Source organism: Epinephelus lanceolatus, chromosome 14 (assembly GCF_041903045.1).
Source record: "Epinephelus lanceolatus isolate andai-2023 chromosome 14, ASM4190304v1, whole genome shotgun sequence".
NCBI lineage: Eukaryota > Metazoa > Chordata > Actinopteri > Perciformes > Serranidae > Epinephelus > Epinephelus lanceolatus.
Genome location: NC_135747.1, coordinates 39,289,361 through 39,303,322, shown reverse-complemented (window position 1 = coordinate 39,303,322; position 13,962 = coordinate 39,289,361). Strand labels below are relative to the sequence as shown.

The window sequence follows — 13,962 nt, the reverse complement described above, 5'->3', positions numbered from 1 at the left end:
TGTCAGAACTTCCTGTGGAAGATACAGTAGCTTGACAGTTTACATATGGCGCTAAAGCGTCAGCAGAGGTGACTACAACAACATGTCGGCTGGCACATGAACAGACACAGTGACTCAAATAATAGTGAAAGTAATAAAAATAGGACAAGAATAACCCGATGACATCACACACGCCGTGAAAGACGACCGGGCATAATTGGTGAGTACCATTGTGTAGCGTGTACCAGGCATAATGCAAGTCCTGAGTCTGAAATATGTCTGTCACCGAGTCCTACTCCACCTATTTAGACTCCACCGTAGACAATGGCAGCATTTCTCTGACCACGTAGCGAGCCACAAGCTCCGTGGCTTCTTTCAGACTGATAACTTTAACGTTATCTCCATTATTAGAACCAAACGACAGCTGTTGCTGTTTCGGAGCTGAAGGACCAGCGTTCTAAAAGTAACGGAAGTAACCGATGTCTTGTTTGAAAATGTACTTAAGTATTTGATTACTCAAACAGCAAACTAAAGTGTTAGGTTACTCATTACTGCAAAAAGTAATCAAAGTACTCTAACGCATTACTTTGTAATGTGTTTTACCCAACTCTGATGAGGATTGCAGATTGCAACCAGCTGAAACTTTTTATTGGAGGGAACAAATGCACATGTTGTAAATACTGAGTGGCATGTGTTGTAGTTTAATGTACTGATTTACTGAAGACATATACTGTACCTTTTAGCTGACCTTTAAAAGATATGTGTTGAAGCAATATAATCTGTGCAACTGACAAATTACACACTGGTTTAATATTTCATGTATTCTTATGACACACACACACACTCATTGAGCACTTAAGCATTGTGGTGGAGAAGTACCTAGGACTCACTGTGAATCATTTCTAAAAATAGCATGAGGATGGGTTCAGAAAACACTAGTGGAAAATTAGGGGAATTACAGCTTGTCCTGAGAATGACCCTAGTAAGAGGAGGCGGTCTTAGATCTAGGAAAAACATTACTCAGCAGAAATATGACACCAATATGGTGGAGAAAAAGTGACTCAGCAGAGGTGGGATATGTTACGATCAGAGCCAAGTGAGAAGGATTAAGGGAAAGAGATGACTCAGCAGAAATTCTACGATAAAAGAGCGAGCGCAAACAAAGAAATTCCAGCCTTGCTCCGGAGCTTGGCTCATTTGGGTTGTGATGTGTTTGTTGCCTGCGAGCACATTAAACTCAGTTGCATCTGATTCTACGTGTCTCCAGTGATTTTTTTTGACCTCTGAGTATTTGAGTTTTTGATATCTAATGGAAGATAAAGAAAGTCCGTTTGAGAGGGGAAGAGCAAGGTTGCGAGCTAACTGGCCCGGCTCGGGACCTTGACTTTTTTGCTTCTACAGTGTCCCCTGCACCCCCCCTGAAACTCACACCTATACAGCTAAACTAAAATTGAAACCACTTTTCAGTGCATTCAGAAAATTTTGACTTTATTTTGTGATGTTGCAGCTTTATGCTAAAATAAATCTGCACACAATACCTCAGGCATCATGAGGACGCCAATGTAGGATTTCAGACATTTTAGCAAAGTTATTAAAAAGAATAAACTGAAATATCACATTGACAGAAGTTTTGAGACTCTTTGCTGTGACATGAAATTGAGCTCAGGTGTTTCACATTTCTCCTGATAACCTGTGAGCTGTCTCTACACTTTGATTGGAGTCCACCTGTAGTCAGTTCAGCTGATTGGACATGTGTCAGAACACCTGTCTATATATAGGCCTGAGGTCTCCCAGCTGACAAGCACAACGCCATGAGGTGGAAGGAGCTGCTGCGGAGCTCAGAGACACAGTGCTGGGGAAGGTCACAGCAAAACATGTCTGCTGCATTTAAATTTCTCAAGAGCAGAGCAACCTCCATCGTTCTTCAGCTGAAGGACAGTGTCAGACTTTGAATACCTCTGTTCTAAAGGGAGAAATGTGTTAAACTGCTTTTGCAAAATTTCAGCAAATATATCCAACATTTTTAACCTTTTCATAAATAGAAAATTACAGCCGCAGCATCATCATGCCTTCTCACAAAAAAAATAATTTAAATTTGTTTGATTTCAAGTTTAAACGTCAAGTCAGTCCACGATGATGGATCACTCATGTCAGGAGAGTTTAAAGGCTGTGAATGTCGATTTTCACAGATCGACTGAGGTAATTGGCTGCACGGACGGGAGGAAATCAATTTAAAGTTAGTGGACTAAAACGTGCGTTAACACAAATTTGGTGCTTTAAACTGGCCGACCCATGTTTGTTGTTTTCACCTCAAATACTCTCTAACAGACTTTGCTCTACGGTTGATCCTCTGTTCTCAGTTTATCCCGTCGAGAAGCACAAAGAGAAAAGCGAACTCCCCCTCGGGGACTGATAGAGTATCACGTTATTACTGGCTCCACAACCTCTGATGGTGATGACCTGAAACAAGAATGAAGTATCCCTCGCAGACACAAACAGAAGAATTCCCACAGGAGCTGCTGAGATGTGACTTTTTGCTGCTGCAGACGAAGCCGTCTTTATGAAAGCGCCGCTGTGGTTTTACACTCAACATGTTGTGGCGTTGTCACCTCGGCCTTGTTCCTCTCAGAGAGCCGGGAGCCAGTTTCTGCTTCCTCCGCTTGTAAAACCTCAACACAGGAAAGGCTGCGACTGCAACATTACTCCTCAGTACCTGACACCAATTAGACCCAGTCAGCTCTGCAGCAGGGTTCAACCTGGGAAAGGACACACTGTCTTCTACCTGTTCACAGCAGCCTGAAGAAGTCGGCGTGTTACACTGATAAACTAATGATTTATGGAGAATAATTCCTTTAATTGATTATGATTCAGACGCCTGGCAGATCACACTCTGCTCAGGACAGTGAGGACACGTAACACTAAATTCTGCAGTGTCTGATGACACTGTGATCACAGATGACTTTTTCTTTTTATTAAAGTTTAAAAAATAAAATCAACTTTGCTTTCAAGGGTCTTATTTCTTTGCTTCCATGCTCAGATTGTGTTTGAAATATAAAACCTTTAGTCGCTTTGTAACCAACAATCATCACAAACACCGGAGCTGAACTAATTTAATCAACACAAAACTAATTAGCAACAACTCTGAGGGTTCACAGCCTCTCTCACATGTGAAGACTGACTCCTTTTAATGTCATTGTAAATTAAATATCTTTAAGTTTTGTACTGTTGGTGGAGCCAGTGGTGTAGTGGAGGGTAGACACAGGTGTATCCACTTCTTTCTCTGTCCATTGACAGTATACCCAGCACACCTATTAGTCCAAAGTCCATTGGAATATAAAGGAGTAGGCCCACTTCTTCCTCTGTAACCTTCCCATCTACCTAGCAACCATGTGAACCATCTACAGTGAACCATCTACACCTCCCTCAACAACTACCACTACACCACTGTATGGTACAACAAGAGACATTTACAGACGTCACATTGGGATCTAGGTTTTTAATGTTTTATAGACCAAACAATCAGTTTCTCAAACTCTAAATCTGTTTACTTTAAGTATCACTGCTGCAAAGGGGTTGCCTTCTGAAAATACATTTAATTGCACTGTGTCTGTCTTTATTTTTCTATTCCAGCAGGTTCACTTTGATTAATGGGCAGGGCTGAGTGGGAACACCTGGCCCAGTGCTCCCAGTGCTCCCACTCACTAAAAAAGCTGTCACTTTGGCCCAATCCCAATAACCCCATTGCCCACTACCCCTCGGCCCTCGAAATGAAGCAACAAGGGGTAGGGGTAGAAATCTTTCCCTAGGAATTGGGACACCACTCACTACGTCACCGCATTGGTTATGTTCACGCATACATAACTATTTTAAACAGGAAGCTGTGAGCCATCTATATTTCCAACCAGCATCAACAATGGAGTCTCATTCATCCGACCGATCGTGTTTGCAGCATTCATCATGTTTCATTTGATGAACAACAGACAACAGGGGACTTCTGCTAGCTAGCTAACCAGCTAACATTACGAGACAGCATAGTTATGCTAGCTGGCGTGTTATCGTAATGTGAAAAGTCCGACAATTTTGCAGAACATGACAGATACCAGATAGTGCTAGCTAGCTAGCTAGCTAACAAGCAACCTGACGACAGTAACGTTAGCTATGCATGAACTTTTTTCCCCGGCTCTTGCTCGGTGGTAGCCATGGCGACGTCAGCATCTGAAATCCCTCGCTCCAAAGGGCTAGTTTCATACCCACTACCCCTACACGCAAAAAGGAATTGGGACACCACTACCCCTCGCGGGAACGTGCAAATGTAGGGGTAGGGCCAAGGGGCAGGGCTGAGGGGGGGTATTGGGACAGGCCCTTTGTCTTGCCAAAGAGTCTCTCTCCATGTGTTTTAATACACGAGTCCACTCACTGAGTTTACCAAAGTCCACACCTTGTCTCTTTTATTATTTAGTTCATACTTCCGTAAATAAATCAGTTAATTCAACTGATTTTATTTTTTTTCCACCACAAAGATATTAAACCTACAAAAGGATGTTTATTAGGCTGACCAAACGTCCTCTTTTGCCCGGACATGTCCACTTTTCACGTCCCGTCCAGGGCATCCGGGGCGTCCCGGGCGTCCGGGGGTCTTTTATAAACTGATGATAATGTCTGGTTTTCTGTGTGTTTTGTGTGTGTGTGTGTGTGTGTGTGTGTGTGTGTGTGTGTGTGTGTGTGTGTGTGTGTGTGTGTGAGAGTGCGGCACAGGCTGCATATTTCTGCCGAACCCGAACCGAGCCCGACATTATTTAACGACCAAAGCACTGAGTTTGTGTCACACAGTGGTTACAGGCTATTTAACAGGCCGGGCGTGCGCCATGGGTGCTCAGCTGCGGAGAGGGAGACCTCCGTGTTTGAGACGGGAGCGGGAGGTCCGATGCTTCTAGCGAGAGGAGAGGAGAAATAAAACAAAATAAGATAAAATAGGAAAAACCTGTCTCCCTCTTTTATTTTATTTTCAGCGTTTAATCAAGGCGGAGGCGGGCAGCTGGAGGTCCGAGACTTCCAGAGAGGAGAGAGAGAGGCCCAATCCCAAACCGGCCCCTATCCTCTCGCCCTATTCACTCCCCCTCCGTTTGCGCGGTCACGCAGAGCTCCGCCATATTAAGGGCCGTCCCAAACCAATTATCGCTGAGTGCGAGTGGACTGCTCCGCCCTTAGATAGCTAGTGTGCATCAGTGCAGGCTTCTGATGAGCCCAGCAGGAAGCGCAACATCACAATGGAGGAAACAACGTACAAATGTAGAGTTCCGTCTTTCTACTTTGTAAAATATTTTAGATCAAACACACACATTTGTTTTCCTCACACTGACTTTACAGTCTCAAACAAACTCACAGAATGTTTGGTGTCAAAAGATGAAAACCTACATGTCCATATGCTTAAATGAACTATTTAAAACTGTCTAAAAAATTCCTCATCCCATTCTCATGATTTTTAAAAAATATATCGGCCCTAATTATGTGTTCACAGGGACAGAAGAAAAAACAAAGCAGTTAATCGATCTACGGATTAAAAATGAGTCTCTTTACTAAAAAAGGAATGCTGCAAAGCAGGGATGGAGGTAAGATTGCCCTGATTAATTAATAAAGTTCATCTGTGAATGTGTAAACTGTGTCTATAAAATATGAACAAGTTAATTACTTTGATTACACTGCACTGTATCTCTTATCTGACTTATTAAAGTTTTTTTTTAATTTAACTCATTTTAATTAATATTTAAATGTTTTTTTTAATAGCCCGTTGCTCTATTTTGCTTTCACAAAGCATCTGTCTGTATCCATGGTTACATCTGCTTCCTTCTTCCGGTAGAGTGGCGAGAGCGTCCCATGGTTTGGCTTCTCTTTCATACACTTCCCCTTAATCAGGAGTGCCCTCCGCAGCTGCGAGTGTAACTTGATTTGGAGTGACACTCGGTAGTGAAGTGGTAGTGAGTAGGGAGTGGTTTGGGATTGGGCCATAGAAACAAACAGCCAATGTGTGTCTGTGTGTGTTATGTTCAGATGTTGTCACGTAAATAACAGTGCCCAAGCAATAAACAGGACAGACAATAGGATTTTATTTATTTTTACACTACATTTTCACTGAAAGCTGACCGAATCCGACCCGAGCCCGAATACAATTTATATAGCTATAAGCTATGACCGGGTTTGGTCAAAAATGTAGCTCTACATTTTTGACCAAACCCAGCCGACCGGTCGGGTACCATCAGGCTTGGATCGCCACACTCTAGTGTGTGTATGTGTCCCCTACATAGAGGGGCCTATCTGAATGTCTGTCTTTGAGAGATATTATTTTGTAATAAAACTGAATTTTCTATCCATACATATAAATAAATAAATAAAAATTATAAGGCATCTTTGAGTAAACTGCGAGTATCATTTAAGTAGGCTATGTCGTGGCCGGCTGAGTGTCCTATTTTTTGGAAATCAAAATATGGTCACCCTATGTTTATTCTCTCTTTTTAGTCCAATAAATTCAGTCAGTCGACTTATCAATCAGCCTGCTGAATATGTTTCAGCCCTACATTTGAATATATTTGAGATATCTTAATAATAAACTGGACTTAAAATATAAACCTCGTTGGCAACATATCTCTGAATCACTACTTCCTAATTGAAATAACCTGTGGTCACACACTTCCTGCAGTTACAGGATGATCCAGTGAGGACAGCAGAATGATTTTGGGGGTTTTCATGGTGGAACAGTGAAGGTGAACAGTCGGTCAGTCTTTCAAGCCTCCCTCACTTTTTGATGTGTTGAGTCTAGAGAGAGAAAGTTCAGGAGAACAGAGTGCTGAGGATCGATGGTCTGAGCATGAAGAGATTCGATCAGTTGCGTCGTCTCTCGGGGAGGTAAGATCTGGGTGACTGAACGCTGCAGATGGTTAATCACAATGGAGGCTTTCATGTGACACAACCTGCTGGTTAGACTGCAGCTCTGCAGCAGTTTGAGCCCCGAGGAACAACAACAGACAAACATGGAGACCTTTGTACTTTCAGCTGCAGCTAAATAAAACCACGTCTGTGTGTGTTTTGTGTTTGTCTGAGTTACAGTGAATTTTTACCTGAACATGTGCCAGCTGTTGGTTAACATCTGACTCTGCTATACACAGCCACAACTGCTCTCATGCATTTTTAAACTCGTTGGACCAAAACGAAACAAAGACTGTGAGCGCTCCGTGTAATCTGTGAGAAAATCCAGATTCACCAACAAAAACCATTTAGAGGAAACAAAGTCCGACCACTGGAGAGGAAAAGCAAGCTTCCTCTGTCCAAAATGTGCTGCTTTCTGTTCCTGATTTCTCTTCAAGTTTAGACAGAGAGACGTTAATGGTGTTTGATTAGAAACAAATCATGAGTCCTGATTAAGAAGAAAAAAGAACAGTGAACGTGAGAGGAAACATGGAGTGAAGGCTCAGAGACAGCAGCGTGCACGGCCAAGTGTGCATGCTCTCAAAAGCAAAGAAACATGAAAATAATTGATAGAAGAGGAAGAGTGAGTGGAAATGGAGAGCAGGAAAATGAGTTCCCAAGAGGCCAGAGAGGCTCACAGAGACGCTGATTGGATGAAAGAGGAGCAGAGAAAAGACAGAAATCTGGAGAGAGAGCAGAAGAAGAAGAGGAGGAGGAGCAGAGATAAAGAAAGAGACACACACACACACACACACACACACACACACACACACACACACACACACACACACACACACACACACACACACACACACACACACACACACACCTGAATCACAACACATCAGATTCAGAGACCTGGCTCGGCTTCGTGCTCCTGTCTCCCCAAATCTGACATGTTTACCTCGTCACAAACTCTGCCAGGTGTCACATGACCAAGCCAAGAACACACACACATGCAAATTCGTAAAAACACTCCTGTCCGAATGTTTCTATAGACCGACAAGATCAAAGCATTCTTCATAAATCTAAAGTGCACTTGAAAAAGAATACAAAGCCTAGTTGAGACAACACAAGGCTCACTGATATTCGTTTTGATAATGATAATAAAAAGATGTGGAAGCATTGATCTGACACTGAGCTCATAAAAGAGATTTAGTTTCAGTCAGAAGTCAACGATCCAGAATAAAAATAACTTCCTGCTCTGCATCATTAATTTAAAGTGCTAAGTTAATGATCTAAAAGGAATACTGCAACCCCCAAATGCCCCTTTGTACGTATATCGATTACTCGCCCTGTTACATGAATCTGTAAAGAAACCTTTTTTTTATCACAGGTCTCTATGTTGAATGAAGAATCAAAAAACAGAAAAATTCTTGATAAATTGAAGTCAGTGGGGTCCACAACTCTCACACAACAAGTGCAGGATAATCAAGTCTCAACTGTATGCTCAGTACTTCCCAAACAGTCCTTTCTGACGGGGAACTGAACCAAAAGTGAAACTCATCCTCGATCTCCTCAAAGCCAGACTCCTCTGACAAAAACAGTAATTTTAGCTCTCTTCTTCCCACCTTCTCACTCGGAAGTTGTCAAAATCCAGCACTTGGGCAGTGACTTGCGGTGTCAGAAACCACCGGAAAAAAGGCGTTCTTTAACATCGGCATGATATGCGACTGGTTGCCATCATAGTTCAACGGTGCCCGGAGGCATCGGGGGAAAATGCAGCTGGACAAGGATGAAGGTTAAGGTGACGAAAGTCAGAGTGGGGCAGATGGGAGCGGTGGTGGATGGGTCCAACAAACACTGACTTTCACCCGAGAGGCCGGTGTTTGTCTCTTGAGATTCTAAAGCCAAACCCTGTTCCTTTTTCCTAAAACTTAACCACGTGCTGTTGTTGCCGAAACTGAACCATGTGTGTTTGTTGATGAAGGAAAAAAAAAGTCAATTCGCAGTGTTGTACCAACATAGTGCTTTTATTTTGTCAGAGATTGTGTGTAAACGGTAAATTTCTAGGGAACAGGTGGAACTTGACACAGTTTCACAACCAAACGTACTCAGGGTACCTTGCACCTGGAATTTCCATGACCAAAACGTCAATATGTGACGAGGTCAGAGTGAGAATGTGTTGTTATTAACCACAGCTCTCTGAGCCGGTCATGGCAGCATTATAAAAAAAAAAAAAGGTAAAAAGTGGAAATAAAAAGTCGAAGATGATGTCTTCAAGTTACGCACCAACAGCCACAAAGATATTAAACTTACAAAGACGTAAAAAGAAACTGGGACCCAATATTTTTTCATCAGCTCCAGAGAGCCAAACAGCCCTGACTCTCCACCAGGTCAGCAAACTTTCTGTTGCTGCCGTTACACAGGGTAGACCAAGCACTGCTGCTGGCCCGCAGCCCACTGTGACATGCGGTGCTGGTGGGTTTGTGTTGCCAACTGGAGGTCTGTCTCCCCCGCTCTCCTTCCAGTGAAGCAGTCCACAGTGAAGAGCTGTACAATGAAATAAATCAATGTACAGGAAACACTGAGTAACTATACCTTCATATGCCAGCGGCCATCTGGTGGATGGGGCTTAGGACAGAGAGGAGAGAGCTGCAGGAGGAGGCTGTATTTTCAAATTCTGCCTTTTTTTTCCTCCAGATTTCTGCCAAACCCAGTTTCAGTATGTGCTTTCCTCCACCTGCATGTCATTTGTTAGAGAAATATTACCTAATTTGGGTTTAATTTAATGTATAGAGGGTGACTTGATCATGTTGGTGAACATTTAGTGCTGACTCAGCTGCTGAACAGCTTTACATTCAGGTGTTTCCTCAGAGATCAGGCTGAAGAAGCTCTGCTTAAAATCTATTGTCTGATTGTTGTCGAGCACCCAGCAGAGCTGAGAGACGTGGGTGGGAAGTGCTCGTAATTATTTCCAGCGTTCCATCCAAAGTATGTTTGTGGCGATAAAATAAGTTGATTGTGTTTTTCAAGAGCCCTCACTCTCCTGAGGCAGCGGGATGACAGCGCCGCAGACGAGACATCAGCCGAACAATTGACGAGTCGACAGAGAGTCGAGTGTGAAGAGAGGAGGCAGGAAAATTGCCAAAGTGCTATCTTGTCTGTGAATTCACATCCAGGTGGCAAACTGAAGTCAGAATCTCAGCAACACAATGAGGGCGGCAGTCACGAAAAGGAAGAAACAATGCAGGTGATTAAAACTCTGAGCGGAGAGAGATGAAGACAAAGAAACAATAAATAGATAAGGTGGAAAGTGAAAGAAATAAAACTATTTCCTCTAGTTTGGGAACAGTTATGTGAACACTGGGGGACTGATAAAAGATTCTGGCCTCTTGTTGAAGGAGAAGTCTGCTGCTTTTCTATATTTTTGGTATTGTCGACAAACCCTACTGCCCCCCCCCAACCAAGAATATTCCTAGTCGACCAACAGTCATCATCAGGGTCCATCAATGGACTAGTCTCCTGCATGTTTCTGATATGACTGTAATGATTAAATGCTATATTTTGGTGGTTTGAGTTGAAGGTGTGAGAAAGAATAGTATCAGTAACATTGTTAACACTGTGCTACATTACAGAGAAATACAAACCGTACTAATGAATCTTCATTAATATAGGCCTATATTTTATCTACAAGTGCACGTCACACACTGAGCGAGCCGCCTGTTAATGACGCTGTGGGCTAATGGGCATGTAGCTACTTCCATGTTTCAGATGATACGTCATGTTTGTAGTCGACCAATGAAGATGAGTTTACATATCACCTTGGGTTCGTCCTTCACCTTCTCAAAATGATCCCACACTTTGGATTTCCTGCCCGACATGTTATTAACTAGCCTGTGGAATAACCGCAGGTACCAGCCCTGGAAATTAATCTGACTCCTGTCTGACTGCTGAGCGTGGACACTTCCTGTGTCTGTCCTTTCAAATTAAAGTCAAACATGATCCAGTCAGATAGGTTTGGATTTATTCTGACGTGGTGCAGCTCCAGTTTTAACAGAGTTCCGCCATTAAGTGACTGATAAAATCTTGCCAACTAATGACCTTTCTGGTGCACGAATGTTAGGTCCACTATTAGGGGGCAGCCTAGTGTTGTGTCATTCACGAACGAATCGTTCAAAAGAACGAATCTGTTGAGTGAACGTGCTGAACTGAATCACTTCCAGAACTGATTCGTTCATTTCTCAGTTCAGTTGAGCTCAGCAGCGAGCATGCAGGCCAGGAGTTGAACTGCCGGTTCGGTCCATGCGAACGATGAATCACTCATGAGTCGCGAGGCAGCCAGGGTGCAGGAAGGGACTGCCTACCGCGTGACGAATCACTCGGTGAACGAATCACTCTGTGAACGACGTAACCCCGAACACTGAGTGATTCATATCATTTCTTCTCAGCAATACACTTTCATAGGGACCGTTTTCTCCAAGATAACGGCTAATGCAGCCAGGAGTCAAGCCACATTAACACAATCACACACCTTAATTTCCAGATAAACAAACTTAAAACGTTGGGTTGGCCAGTAATGAGACTCACCAGTGCAGGGCTGACGCAGCAGTACACAGTCAGGGTTCCTCCCGCCAAGCACTGAACGATACGATGAACGAATCTTTTGAACAAATCTTTTTAATGAACTGATTCTAGTGATTCAGTAACATCTAAAGAACTGCTTTGCCCATCACTTGTGCAGCCCTAACAAATAGTATGAAAAGACCGAAACCAACAACATGTTGGTCTGTCTCCATACTGTCTGACTTCCTGTCTCTCAGCTCAAAGCCCACCTGTTCCTACTGAAGGCATAAATATATAGTTTTATGCTTTAAAAGTCTGAGTAATTTCCTTAAGTACTGTTCACTGACTTTTTATCAAACAAACAGGATGAAAAAGTATGTTAGACTATTTTCAGCAGCGGTTGAATCCAGTTTTAATGCTGTAGTGAGTATTTGTGGCAGCAGGACGGTGCCTGCAGGATTGAGTCTGAATAAGCTTTAACAGAGACACAGCTGGTCGTCTCTTAAATGTCATCTCTTCTTTATGAAAGGTGACGGAAACAGGACGCCGCTCAGAAATGTGAGTGTAGACGTGAACTTTGTGAGAGTGAAAACAAAATAAGTTTCTTCTCCTTCAGATGTGTTGTTCTGTTTGACATTCAGGGATTTGCTTTAGAGATAAAAACAGGATGAGCTGGTCAGACACATCATCACAATGTTGACACCAGCTCCTCTCCAACATGAATCCAGATGAGCTCGTCAGACTCCTCAGCGACCCAGCGTCTCTTTCTGTGTGAAGCTGCCACAAAATTTCTTCGTATCAAAAGCACAGCGTGTATTTTATGACTCTCAACACAGAGGCTACGACTTGTGATGAGAATGGAGGAGCGTACCTCTGCAGTGAAGACTTTAAAGCAACCTGTTTGTTTGTTGGGCCTCTTGTGAAGCTTCGTGCCAAGTTGGCTTTAACAAGCTGATTTAATAGAGCCTGTCATGTAAATCCTCTTTAATCACAGCTGATTGTTTGTTCTGGCTTATTTCTTTCAGCACTTTGTCAAACAGATGAAAACTGTTTTAATAAAAACAAGGTTATTCCTCAGATAAATCTTGTAAAATGTGTCTGAGTGTCGGCGGGATGCAGAAATCTAAAAGGCGTCAACACAGATCACAACAGAGGGTGATTAGAATAAAGACAGTCAACAAAAGTCTTTCATCTGACATTTTGTGCACAGCAGTGCAGTTGGTTTTTTGCCAGCTAGATGTGCATCCTCTGACCTGGAGCTCTGTGTCGCTGTGTGTGTGCTTCCCACTGGAAAGCTCCAGATCATCTGTTCCAGAACCACGGTCGGACGGTCGGATGAATTTCTGACATGTCAGAAATTTTGGTCGGCCGGCACAGACATTCGCACAGTTGAAGCAGAGCCACGAGCCGATTCACCAACGTCTTTACATTTATCCCTCACTGCGCCTGCGCGAAGACATAGATCACCATGGCGACGCGTCGGTGGACTGTAAATATGGAGGCCAGGTCGGTTGAGCTGTGGCAACAGTATGAGTGCCTGTTTGACGTTTCTTCTTCCACCGACCACGACCGCTATCAGCGAGAGAAACGCTGGCAGGAGATAGCCAATATTCTTCAGCTGCCTGCTAAGTTTTTTCTGCTCTCATTTTCAAGCAAGCGCAACAAACATACAAGCTAGCACGGTAGACGAGGTACAACACACGCACACACACACACACACACACAGAGGGTGCACCCGGCTGTAGCTGGCTTACCTCCAACTCTCGTTGTAAAATGGACAAACCATACTGTCCATGTCTCTCAAGACATCTGCGAGTCCATATGCGCTGACGCCTCTTCTTTTTGGACGTTTCAGCACACAGTATAGCGCAACTCATCAAAGCAAACCGCTTGTCCTGTTTCGTTGGCAACATTGGCACTTCCGGAACAAATCGGAGCTTTCAAATGTATCTTTATTGACAACTGTCAACGGGCAGGACAGTCAGCAGGGGCCGACGAGCCGTTTTCACCCGTACAGTGTGAGCTCTCTGATCGTGCTTTATGATCGGAACGTACAGTGTGAGCACATAAATCGTGAGCTTTGGCCGCACATCGCAGACGATTCACTCGTACAGTGTGAGCTGGTATTAACAAGATCCAGAACAAGATCCGATTTTAAAAATCGTACCCAGAGATTCTCACACAGGCCTGGGACAAAACATTCCCACTCCAACCTCGTCACATATTGACATTTGGTCATGGACTTTCCACGTCAACGTATGACATCCAAGGTACGTTCTGGGACGCCATGTCAACATACACTTCTGTTTTCACAGGAAATGTACCCTTTACATACAGTCTCTTTCAAAATAAAAGCACTACGTCAGTACAACACCGTAAATTGATGTTTTTTATCCTCCAACAACTAATGCATGTGGTTGAGTTTAGGAAAAAAGGTCGGTGTTTGTTGGACCCATCCACCACAGCTCCCCCGCCTCACTCAGACTTTTGCCGCCTTAACTTTTGTTCTGATCCTGC

The 13,962-nt window shown here is 43.4% G+C and overlaps 1 protein-coding gene and 1 long non-coding RNA gene across 2 annotated transcripts in view; one reads left to right on the top strand and one right to left on the bottom strand.

Annotated features, from left to right (window-relative positions):
- The window catches only part of htr2aa (5-hydroxytryptamine (serotonin) receptor 2A, genome duplicate a), an 85,480-nt gene that overhangs the window by 39,582 nt on the left and 31,936 nt on the right, over positions 1-13,962 (bottom strand). The window lies entirely within an intron of this gene.
- LOC144466878 (uncharacterized) lies at positions 5,202-5,949 on the top strand. The gene is made up of 3 exons (XR_013493294.1): positions 5,202-5,268; positions 5,498-5,588; positions 5,837-5,949. It is a non-coding gene; the product is annotated as an uncharacterized LOC144466878 (long non-coding RNA).